The following is a 13,008-nucleotide window of genomic DNA, read 5'->3' as shown; positions in this document are numbered from 1 at the left end:
TTATCCTCATCCGAAGAAGTTCTAGACTCTTCTAGAAAGTCTTCATCCTCATCCTAGGAAATTCTAGACTATTCTAGAAAGTCTTTATCCTCATCCAAAGTCTAGACTCTTCTAGAAGATGTCTTTAAACCTAATCCTAATCCCCTCCTAACCTTGTCACATTCTCTAAACATGGGTTAAGACTTACTAACCCAAGCCAAAGTTAACAAATATCTCCTCCTTCACCCACTCTCATTAAATGCCATCCACTTGCCTATCCCTAAGCTAATCCTAAACCATCCTAATCCATCTTCTAATCATTTTCACTAGCCTAAGCAAGCTTAAAACCTTCCTAATCAAGCCCAAGTCGAAATTCCTCTCATCTCCTTCAAAATATCCCAACCATAAAACTTTATGAAGCCCACTAGGCCATAAATGACTCTTCCAAGCCCTTTTATTGCTCTTACAAGCCATTATGAGGGTCTTTATGAAGATTTTATCCCTTGAGCCTCCTTTATTGACTCATCCTTCCCCTTTCCTCCATCCTCTCACCCTGTGAGATGTGTCACTCCCTGATTGGTTGTAAGGAAGCACAATCCATGTGCTCTCTTCTCATACAATCTGGGCCCTCCATGAGCTTTTTCCCATCCTTGCATCTTAGCCCTCAATCCCTCAAGCCTCTTGCCTATAAATTGGAGCCTTCCCCTTTGCAAAATAACACAATCCATGAAGTAAAGTCATAATACCATTTTAAGAAGACATTTTACATCAAAACCATACACTCACACCCAAATTCCAACTCCATTTGAAGCCCTTTTTGAAGCATAAGCTTGAGCATACATCCTATCTATTTAGACAAAGCCACTCAACAAGAGAGCTTCTTATTGAGAGAGCCCATTAATGGCTCATATTCTCAATTGAGAGCTCATCTTAGTCTATCTTGAAGTTTATGAATTTTGTTTAGTTTGTAGAAGCTTTATTTAAATTTGGTTTCTATTAGCATACTAACATTGCTCATATACAACCACAATAATAGAATGTACCAAAAATAAATCAAAGTATTTTCTCTTCTCCAAATTGATTTTGTTCGACCATACTATTGAGCTATCATTATGCAGGATGCTAAATGGCAAGAATTCTTGAAAACTCCTCACTTGAAAAGCTAATTTTTTGAATCAACTCCAAGGTTCCAGGTTGATCTTGTGACCTACTAGAATCTGTTCAATTGAAGATAAATGTGATTGTTCACAAGAAGGCCTTTGCTAGTTCATTTTGATTTTAGATGAGATGAAGAACCTGCACGTTGCTTCAAAATAACACATAAAAAGAACAATGTTTTTGTATTTTTATGTTTTTTATGAATGCAATATAACAATGAAACTAGTATGAAGTCCTATTCTTACAAGGGGATCAGCAAAGAAAATAAAAATATTTAAAACAAATAACATGAAATTGAAAACCTAATGGACATAAGCTATGGAAAACAACACATCTGCAAGTTAAAATTTCAAAGAAATTGGTACTAACCAATGAAACAAGAAATAGTGCTTCGTTGATTACACTAATGAAATCATTGGTGAGAAACTTAGTGATTGTAGGATGTTTCACCCTTCATCAAATTGCAAGGCCACAAAAAGTGCACTCATGCAAGATGAAAAGTTGTGCAGGCACAATTCGATGATTTCTTCTCAAGCTAGTTATGTAAATAGAATTTTTCAAAACCATAACAAACACTATAACTAATGAATGACAACCAAAAACAAAACAAAAAACCTTTGGCTCAATCATAATCCCATGAACATACATCCACAAAAATATGACCCATTTAGGCAAGAATGACTACATGCCAAATGTGAGCACCAAAAGCATAATTTTATTACAAAATAATGGCAGCCCTAATTACATATTACAATGGAGTATGTATAAGAAATCATCTCCTCAATTTGTGTTGAGAGTGAGAGATATCTTCATGCAATAAAATGCTTTTAATTTAATAAAACAAACTAATTATATACAAACTAACAATCTAACTAGTGTTAAGCAGGAATCCATCCATTTTTTATTCATTAATTAGATGCATGAGCCTTTACATGTTTAAAAAAAAGAATTATGAGAGGAGAAAGAATGAGAAAGCCTTCTATCAAAGTGGAAGTGTCTACAAGTGCCAAAAATGGAAGCTGATCCTTCATTTGGCATTTGTCAGAGTTAAAGTGCCATCAAAATGCATTTTTGACACATGGAAAGCTCTATTTTTGGAACTGTCATTTAACTGTTAGTGAAACTTCTGGAAATGTGCACTTGTAGACCTGGAAAGCTATGGACTTGCACACCTACAAAGCTACAGAGCTGCACACCTCAAAATGGTCCAAAATCTCAAAATTTTACTAAGTTTCAAAATTGAAATTCTGGCATCTAGGTTTTGTTTTCATTCATCCCAAAGCTATGTTTGGATGTTTTCCCTTGAATCTCTCTATAATCTTAGTAATTTTAGCCACATCTAGTAAATCTAGAGCCTCATATTTGTCCTTGACCTTCTATCTATAATTGTCTACCTCAGTTCAAGTTTCAGCAAAATCCCCAAGTTTGGTATCCAATTCTAACAAGGCTTCTTTTATTCTGAAAGCCTACTAGATATCTTCATCATTGGAAGCTTCCTCAATAATCTTCTTAAAATTCTCCACTACTTCCTCTACAGGCAACAACTTCTCATGTTCCTCATCTTCAAAAATTTCTAATCATGCATTGTTGTAATGCCTCTCTACTTCCAAAATATACTCTCAAGCTTGTCCTTGAGCCTATGAATCTCCACATGTAATGTTTCCATCAATTTATTACTATCCACAATTTTCTCTATCTAGTCATCAATCAAGTCTAATTCTTCAGCTATGTATACATCTACCAAAATTCTATACCTTTTCCTCTTTGTTGCTTGCAAAACTTTTAAGTCCTTACTCCAGGCCATTACTTCATTCATAATATTGAAGTCCTACTTCAAAATCATGCCATTCTACTCACATTCTCCTGTGTAGCATGCAGTAACTTCAAGTTCCCCTAGATTGGAAAAATGTATTTCTCTTCAAAACTTTCCCACCATTGTTGACAAGCTTTCAAAAATGGGATGCTTAGGATCTAGAGAACCAACAACTTCGGCCAAATATCCTCTTAGGATCTCATTTTTCCTTCGAAGTGTTCACAATTTGACCTCTTCTTATTCCATCCTCCTAAAAAATTCCTTAATCTCTATGGTTACCATTAATCTGGTTGTATCCCATGTGGTATTTCCAAGCATAACCTCTTTGATTTGATAATCTTGAGGATCGAGGCTTTCTATATCTGTATCATTAGGAGGGACAACCGCTTGGGAAAAAAAATCCTAATCTTGAGTATTGTTGACAAATGCCAATGGTCTCACCTCATGTAATGAAGACTCAACTTTGTTCAAAATCTCAGCCGACTCAAAAATATCTTCCTCATCAGCATAGAATTATGGCTTCATACTCCTCATTATCTCTTTCTTGAGCCATCTTGGAATATGCTCAACTGAAGACCTACCTCTCGAGGATGAAGGAGTACGTTCCACTACCTCCTTTCCCTTATCACTCCTCCTCGAAGTACTTTCCCTTTATGAGGGCTCTTCTTCTATGGCCTCTATTTCTATAGACCCTGTAGCTTGCACCTTAGTGTCTTGGGAGGGTGGTTGAGAATATTCTACCAATTGTCCTTCCTTTAACACTTCATCAATCACCATTTGCTGTGGTTCCTCCTCTTGTGAAGGTTCCTTCTAAACCTGTTCTTCTTTTGAACTTTTGGGTGGAGGAGTAACCAAGCCTTTATCTACCATTGTGACTTGTGATGGAGATGGGGGAGTACGATCGGGACCCTATGAATCTAGTGGCATCTACGTCCAATCTTCCTTTTGAGGTTCACCTGTAGGGGTATCCCTGATCTTGTCCCCAATAAAATTTATTTCCATGGGCATGAAATAAAAATCTAACATTTTAAATATGTCATCACTCTCTTCATTCTGCTCATCCACCCATTTTTGTACTTCATTTTCTGATGAAGAGACTTCTAAGGGTTCTTCTAGGGTGGATGGCGGTGTTATTATGGAACTTCTCCTTTTTTTTTCACAGCTCTAACTAGCTAGGTTCTTTCTTGTAAAGGCACCTATTCCTCTTCATCTTCCTCTTCTTCCTCTTCTTCTCCCTCTAGAATGGTTTCAGGGATAGATGGGCAAGGCACCATTCTTTTAGTCACCCTTTTCCTCTTCTTCATATAGATTTTAATCCTTTTCTATTTCATGGAGGTAGAAAGGGATGTTGGCTCTGCTTGTGGAGGAGGGATGGAGACCTATTGGATTTCTTCCTCTTTGGATTGGCCAGGCAAAAACGGAAGCAATTAAGGGTCAGGCTAGTCTTGGGAAGTCCCAATGTCCTATAACCGTTGCACATCTATTTCCTATTGCTAAGGAGGTGCCTACACTTCAACTTCTTATGTTTCATCCCTTTAAGGATAGGTCTTTTTCCTTTTCCCCTTTCCTTTCCTCTCTAGAGGGTAATAGTATTCAACCAAGTGATCAAATTGGTATACTATTTCTGGTATGATGGGAGACTTGGCTGCAAAGGTAGGAATTGTAACTTTCTTTCCTCTACCTTTCTCTAGGAAGGCTTGTGTGTGAAATATCACGGTATTAGGTATTGGATCAAGTTAAAAGGGATTCTTGATCCAATCCTTTGTCATTATGATTACATTCCTTGCCCAATGATTAATATCATCACCCTCCTCCCTGTCAACCTTGGCATTCATGATGGGTCTCTCTCCAATTTTGTCTGAGTTGAATAGGGGGTTCAACAACTCCCTGAAATCTTGTTGCAGTATTTCCTCTAGAATGCTTATTTTGAGAGCCTTCTCTACCAAATACAAATTCATCCTACAATAGTTCCTAATATGGACATCGTATTCATTTGTTGCATTCATCTAGTGATCCTCAATGGCCTCTTCATGGTGGAATTCCCTACTAGCCAAACTCTCAACTTTCCCAATGCCTAGGATAATTGTACTCCTCAAGGGGATAATGTTCCCACTCCCACTCAAAAGATGGAATATCTTGCTTCCTCTTGACCTAATATGATCCTATGACTAGGGGCCATGTCCAACATGGTGTTCATTACTTCCTGACCCTATCAATAATAGATTTAATCTATCGTGGAATCTCCAATAACACCAATTTATCACTTGGATATCTAGGGATATTTTTAGGGTTGACAAAGACACCAACTACCCATAGATATGTGAATGTTTTGAACTAGATGTAGTAGGCCCTGAGATCTATTATTTGCACAATTGCATCATTGGATAACCTCTTCACATTGTCTCCCTCTATGAATTAGATGATTATGAATATGAATGCATCATTCACAATCCTATATTCCTTGCTCTATGCCAAAAGCTTCTTCCTCACCAGTTGAGGGTAGATGATGTAAGGCTAGGAATTAGGATCCTACATGTTGCCTCTTTTGTATAGTCTAGGATAATTTGTGGCCCTTTCCGCTAGCAGATATACCATGTATGAGGTCATATAAAACTTCTTCTTGTCTTTGACACCCCCAATTGTTCACACAAGTTCTCACTCAATGTTGTTGCCTAGTCTAGTGGCATCTTTGCCATCTTGATAGTCTCAATTAAGCTAATCATAAAACATTCAAATGTCTAGTTGCTAGTAGACCCATGACTCTACTCAGAAGAATGATAGAGTAGCCAATATCGTCCTTCATATATCCCCTTGTCATGTCCACCTTCCTTGTCACCTTTCCTAGAGGAGTCTTTTCAATAAGATAGGATGATTGAATGATATTTGTTGCCTCTTTTAGGTGCTCTCTATACCACCTTTGTGCTACCTCATAAGAGAGTCTTATGAATTGATCTGCGCTTAGAAGATGAAAAACCCTTTCAATATTGTCAGGTTAGAGGTCTAGTACAACTTCTCTTATTACACTCTTAACCACTCTTTCCTCTAGAAAAAAGTGTTATGCTAGTGTCATGATTAACTCTGCTGATTATACTAATGTTGGGTGTGAAGTTGTACTCACCAACCTTGATCAAATCAAAGAAGATACCAGAGCTGATCTCTCCATGGGTTTATTACAAATTTTGAGAAACTCTCTCAAGTTGGTGTGTCCCAAATTAGTCTCTTTTATCTCTATGTAGTCGTCTTGAAATCTTGACTTGGATGGGACCCCTTGAAATTTGAAAACCATGGGCTTAGGTGCCATCTTCTTGCCAGATGTGCATGCAATTTTATCTACACAAAGAAAAGACATTTATTAGTTCATCATAAAAAGGCCTAAAACATGCAAAAAAAAAATCCAATTACCCCCCCATTATTTATCAAAGAAAAATAAAAGATAAGGTGTGCGCCTACACATTAGACTAGGTGCACAGTTGCGCACTACACCTAATTTTTTGTGTTATGCAATTTTTAAGATTTTTAATTTTGTGGAGGTGCGCACTAGCACACCTATTCAGGTGTGCAAGTGTGCAACTTGCTTTAAGGAGTCCTATGGATTAGGGGTTTGTTGTATAAGGGGGTGTGCATCGTGCATCTCTTTTTTTCTTGCATTTTAGCATGTATGGAATGGTTAAGGGTTTGGATAGTGGGCACACAATAGAAAGCACATGGTAGCATGTGCGACACCAAGCACATGAAGGTGAAAATGCACGATAGCGGGCACAGTGTGCAGCGCATGATGCTCTATGGTGGGTGTGCGAAGGTGAAAATGCATGGCAGCGAGTGTGGTGCATGGAACATGATATGTGATGACATGGTGTGCAGTAAGAAAGCATTGCATGATGAAAATGTGTGGTAGCAGGTGCAGTACATGGAACATGATGCACAGTGGTGGGATGTGTAGTGGCGGGTGCTCAGCACACAGTGCATGACAAGCGAGCGCATCATGGTGCACAACAAGAAGCTGTGAAAAATAGGCATGACATGGTGTGTGGCAAGGGGAGTGCACGCTTTGTGGTGCATAGCAAGCAGGTTGAATGCTTTGTGGTGTGCAATAACATGGGTGTTACATATGTTATTGTGCACATGTTGGTGTGGATGTGCAGTGCCAATGATAGTCCATGACATGGAGAGAGTGTGAAGTGCGAAGGGCGCAGCGTAGGAGTTCTCAAAGTATTTAAGGTGCCAAAATAAGAAAGAAAGGTGGGTAAATGGGAGGGGGTTCAGGGTTTATATAGCCTCACCCACCCTTGGTGGTGTGGCGGTGCATGATCGTGCAAGTGCACGGCTTTTCACTGGCACATCACTAAGGGTGGTGCACTATTGCATAGCACGTTGGGTGTGCGGGTGCACACATTAATTTTTTTCAATTTTTTTCTTTTTATGGATTTTTCAATTTTTCACTTTTTATGACTTTTTTTATTTTTGACATTGAGACGTGGACTTAGGGCCTCAGAATTGGCCCAAATCCGAGCGGAAAGTAGGGGGTCCCCATTTTGATTAGGAAATGGGGCATGTGTTATGGAACCACAAAACATATAATGGTATTTATATAAATTTATAGTTAGAAACCTTCCTAACTACCCCCAAGACCAACCATCTACCTTTTTACATTATTTTTGTATTGTTAGCAAATTTCTCAATGTTGCATTTTACAACTTTTTATGAAACTTTTACATTTTGAAAAAATGGCTTCATTGCCTTTACAACTTGACCCAAATATAATATAAATGACTCAAATGGATTTTAATATCTCAAATAAAGAATTGTAACTTTCTCATGTTTCTTGTACTTTAGGTGCTCCTACACCAGGTTGAAACCTTTGATGATGAGAAAAAGAAATGGATTGTGATTAGAGGGCGAAGGGTAGATATTTTTGAACTCTTGGATTTTAATTTCATGCATGTAGGGAGTAAGATGGTAGGAGAGAAAATATGAGACACCCCTAGGAATGAGCCATTGGGAGAAGATTGGAATCAACTGGCTCTTCTACCAAAAGGACATCTTGGCATTCCTCCACCACTAGTATAGGGTATGCCTGAAGTAATGGATCAAGGATCAATGGCTCCACCTCCTTTGATGATTCAATCTGAAAGTCAAAATCTAGAGGAAGGATAATATGTGTAGTGGCAAGCTGATGAAGTATCCAAGGAAGGATAGATAGTAGAAGAAAAGCAAAAAGCTCCTCTAAATAAAGAGGCTAGGTCTGTGACTTAGCATAATACCAAAACTCACTCTGGAATTCTTCCTCAACATGAGAAGACTCTAGAGAGGAGTGATTAGGGAAAGGAACTTGTAGCAAAACCAACTTCTTCAACATAATACATTTCACCCTTGGGCATGACACAATCATGGTTGAAGAAGGAGGTTATGTTAAAAAAAAAGAGACATATGGAATTAACTGAAGAAGTGGGAATGGTATAATTAATAAAGGAAATCTAGAAACCTAAGCCACCTAAGGGTGATGCTAGAACACTTTCCTTCATAGTGAATAATTCATGCAGGAGCATCTTAGGTGTAAGAGCAATCTTGCATCAACCAAAAATATTTCATTTCGATTGTTTTAATAGCCGTAATGTAGAATTGTTGTCTATGGAGGCTTGCTACTTAGTAAGTCATTCATACAAGCTCAGAATCTACTAATTTTAGAGGTGGATGCTCATCTTGGATATATTACTAATTGAGGCTCATTGACATATCATGTATATTTGTGGATTTATTACAAATTTTTGGTTTGCAATTTTGGTATATAAAGGGCTTACTATTAAAGGCCTAAAAGTGCCTAGATGAGGCCCAAAAACTCAATGGATGGGTGTATACACACATCCAAGCCTTTAGATCAAAAGTTGAGGTTTCTAAAAAGTGGTTATAATAGCCAATTAGAGCAACAACTCGAGAGTGATGGCCTTCCAAAATTGGGCTGACCAAAACTTCCAAAATTAATGTCAAAAATGTATTTGGCTGACTCTATATGTATTTTTAGGGTCTATTGGCCCTAGGCATTAAGTTTGAGTGTCTAGAACCTTCTCAGGTGGCATAAAATGCCTATTTAAGAAATGTCCAAACATTGTCTAAGACAACTCTAGGTGATAGTTCACAACTTTCTCTTGTAGATTACTATGATGAAGGTGCCCATGTGGGTTAGCATATTTTTATACTAAATTCTATAATTTTGTATTTGTGATGATAATAAGAAGCCTATATTTTTTTTTTGCCAATTGCTATTATTTCTTTGTTTATGTTATGTGATTGTGGTATTAAGGAGAGCACCCTTCATCAAGATAGTAAGAAGCCCATATTTTGCTGTCACCAATTTTTAAATTTCTTTATTTCTCTTATTTGATTGTGGTATTGAGTGGAGCACCCTTTTTTAGGTGGTATTAGAGCCAAGTTCTTGAGTGTGGATAGCTCAATGATTATGAGGTAGTTTGCACCAGGACCATGGTTTGGGCTAAGCATGTAGATAGATCACTAATTGTGTGGAAATTTACACTAGGGTTTTAGTGCAAGTACGAAGATGCCTCCATGAAGAGAACATGATGGAAGAGTCATAGGTGTTACACTTGAGGGATTTAGAGCCCTTTAGAGAAAACTGCAAGCATTGCAAGAATAAATGTACAAAGGAATGAATCTTGTTGTAGACAGTGATGAAAGTGGGGATGAAAGGGAAGAAGGAAAACTTGATCAAGCAATAGAAGATGAATTTTTGACCCAAAGGAGGAAAATATTTCCAAGGCTATTTCTAAAATTGGAAAAGGACCTAAGTTTGATGTTCCAACATTTTTGATAAATCTTAACCTAGAGGAATTGATTGATTAGATCAATGAATTGGAAGAGTGCTTTGAATATGAACATATTGAAGATCTAGATAGGGTCAAGTTTGTAAAGGCCAAATAAAAGGATCATGAAAAGATTTGGTGGCAGGAGATCCAATTGGAAAAAAATAGAAGAGGGAAAGAAAAAATTACCAAATGGGATTGAAACAACAATTTGCAAGAACAAAATATGGGCTTCTTATTATCATCACAAATACAAAATTATAGAATTTAGAATTACAATATGCTAATCCACATGGGCATCTTCATTACAATTATCTACAAGACAAAGGTGTGAAATATCACCCAGAGTTATCCTAGATAATGTTTAGACCTTTCTCAAATAGGCAATTTTATACTGCACGAGAAGGTTTTAGACACTCAAACTTAATACTTAGGGCCAACAGACCCTAACAATACATATAGAGTCACCAAATACACTTTTGACATTTATTTTAGAAATTTTAGGTAGCCCAACTTTGAAAGACCATAACTCTCAAACCATTGCTTTGATTGGCTATTATAACCACTTTTTGAAAACTTTAGCTCTTGATCTACAAGCTCAAATTTGTGCTGGTGCCTATTCATTGAGTTTTCAAGCCTCATTCAGGGCCTCTAAGGCCTTCAAAATTGAGCCTAAAATTTTTATACTAAAATTACACATTGAAAATATGTAATAACTTCACTAATGCATATAATTTGGCCATGAAACTTAATTGCCAAATTGCTATAACTAAAATGAACCTTCATCTTTGAAATTAGAACATTCCAAGCTTGTATGACTAACTTACTAAGTAGCAATCCTCCACAAACAACAATTATACATTAAGACAACCCTAATTGAAACAACTAAAATGAAATATTGAAACCACATCCTTTTGTAGCCATGATGAATCTTCTATTGGCCTCCATTTCCATTTGACAAGGTACTCTTCATAAGTATTGTTCACTATACTTTTTGCAACATGACTATCCAATATCTCCTCAATCTCTTTTATATCTAAATTAGCTACTAGAATAATCCATTGCACTTCTGCAACTTCATCCCCATCACCTCCTTTACGATACTCTATCAAATCTAAAATATTAAATACTCATGAAATATTCAATTCAGCAACTCCACTTCATAGGCATTTCCAAAATCATGCCTTTTCACTATCTTGTATGGTCCAAACTTCTTCATTTTTAGCTTATTATATGTACCCACTAGAAAATGCTCCTTTTGCAAATGAGCCATGACATCATCTTTAATTTGAAATTCTTTACACCTCATTTTCATGTGTGCCTTAGCCATATACTATGTATTTGTCTTGATAATGTGTTTCCTCACCTCCTCACGGATTTTCTTCAAATGTTTAGTAAATTATTCTGCTTCAGCACTACTTAGCTCTCCTTTATCCAACTACCTCAACTCAGAAATATTTTTGGGACTACTCCCATATATAATCTAGAATGGCGATTTACCAATACACCTATTGACAAAATTATTATATGAAAATTCTACCTATGGTAAAATCAGATTCCAGCCTTTTGGCTTTTCTCCAATCAACCATCTCATCAAATTTCCCAAACTATGATTGACAACTTCTATCTACACATCAATCTATGGATGATGTGATGAACTAAACTTCAAATCTATCTTTAATTTCTTCCATAATTATGCTAGAAATACCCAACAAACTTGGTATCTCAATCTAAAACTATACTCTTTGGCAAACCATGCAGTCTCACCACTTCTCTAAAAAATAATTCTACCACATGAATAACATCACTAGTATTCTTGCCACAAATGAAATGTTCCATCTTTGGAAACCTTTCAACCACAATAAAAAAGAATCATGCCTTCACTAAGTCCTTGGTAATCCAATAATAAAATCCATGTTGATATCCTCCCATGGCTTCTTTGGTACATGTAATGGCTGATACAACCCTATATTATGCTTCACTCATTTCATCATCTGACTTACCCTGCAACTTTGTTCAGAATTCTTCACACCTTGCTACAATAGTGGCCAATAGTAATTCTCAACAACCAAAGCAATGGACTTAGCTCTCCCAAAGTGTCCAGCCAATTCTCCACTATGCTTCTCCTTAATTATATTCTCTCTCATTGATATTTTTGGAATGCACAACTTACTTCCTTTAAACAACATACCATCTTGGATTATGATACAACCACTTTGTCTTGTCAAGAGTAAAAGGTTATGTACAAGCCTTCCAAGTGTTAGCAAAATTAGGATCCTTTGGATACAAATTACTGAGCTCATTGACCCCAACCACCTCAATCTACATCTTTATCAATAAAATTTGTCTTTGACTAAGAGCATCTACAACTCTATTAGACTTCCCACTCCTCTGTTTCAAAATAAATGTACAACTCTACAAAAACTCAACCCACTTGAAATTTTTTTGGTTCAATTTTCCTTGGCTATTCAAATATTGCAGAGCTTGATGATAAATATTCAAAAAAACTCCTTAGGAAGAAGATAGTGTCTCCACTTCTTTAATGCATGAACTATAACACAAAATTCCTGATCATAAATAAAATATTTTCTTTTTGCATCATTCAACTTCTCACTAAAGTAAGCAATAGGTCTACCATCTTGGCTCAAAATAGTTCCTATTACAATACCACTAGCATCACAGTCTTCTTGAAACACCTTGTTAAAATATGGAAGTGCTAAAATGAGTTGCTCTATAACTTTCTATTTCAACATATTAAAACTCTTATCTACTCCTACAGTCCATTTAAATTCTTTCCTATTCCCTATCATTGTTTTAGTCAAGGGTCCAAAAATACTGTTAAAACCTCTTATGAACTTTCTGTAAACACTAACCAGTCCATGAAATGATCTTGATTCGATAGAACTCTTTGTAGTAGGCCATTCAAGGATAGCGTTCAGTTTCTTCAGGTCCATTTTTTAGACCTTATGATGAGAGTAAAAATCCCAAGTACACCAACTCCTTCACAAAATTTCATTTCTTCAAGTTTATCAGCAACTTTTCTTCCCTAAACTTATCAAATACCTTTTGGGTATGCATCAAAAGATCATACAATGTCATACTAAAGATCAAAATATCATCTAGGTAAAAAATAACAAACTTACTAGAAACTCCTTTAGGACTTAATTCATGAGCCATATAGTGTTCAATGCATTGGTTAGCCCAAAAGGCATGACTAACCATTCATACAATCCTTCCCTTATC

The sequence above is a fragment of the Cupressus sempervirens genome, chromosome 6 (genome assembly GCF_028749045.1).
Source record: "Cupressus sempervirens isolate cs-2001-9-10 chromosome 6, ASM2874904v1, whole genome shotgun sequence".
Classification (NCBI taxonomy): domain Eukaryota; kingdom Viridiplantae; phylum Streptophyta; class Pinopsida; order Cupressales; family Cupressaceae; genus Cupressus; species Cupressus sempervirens.
This window is presented reverse-complemented; position numbering follows the sequence as displayed.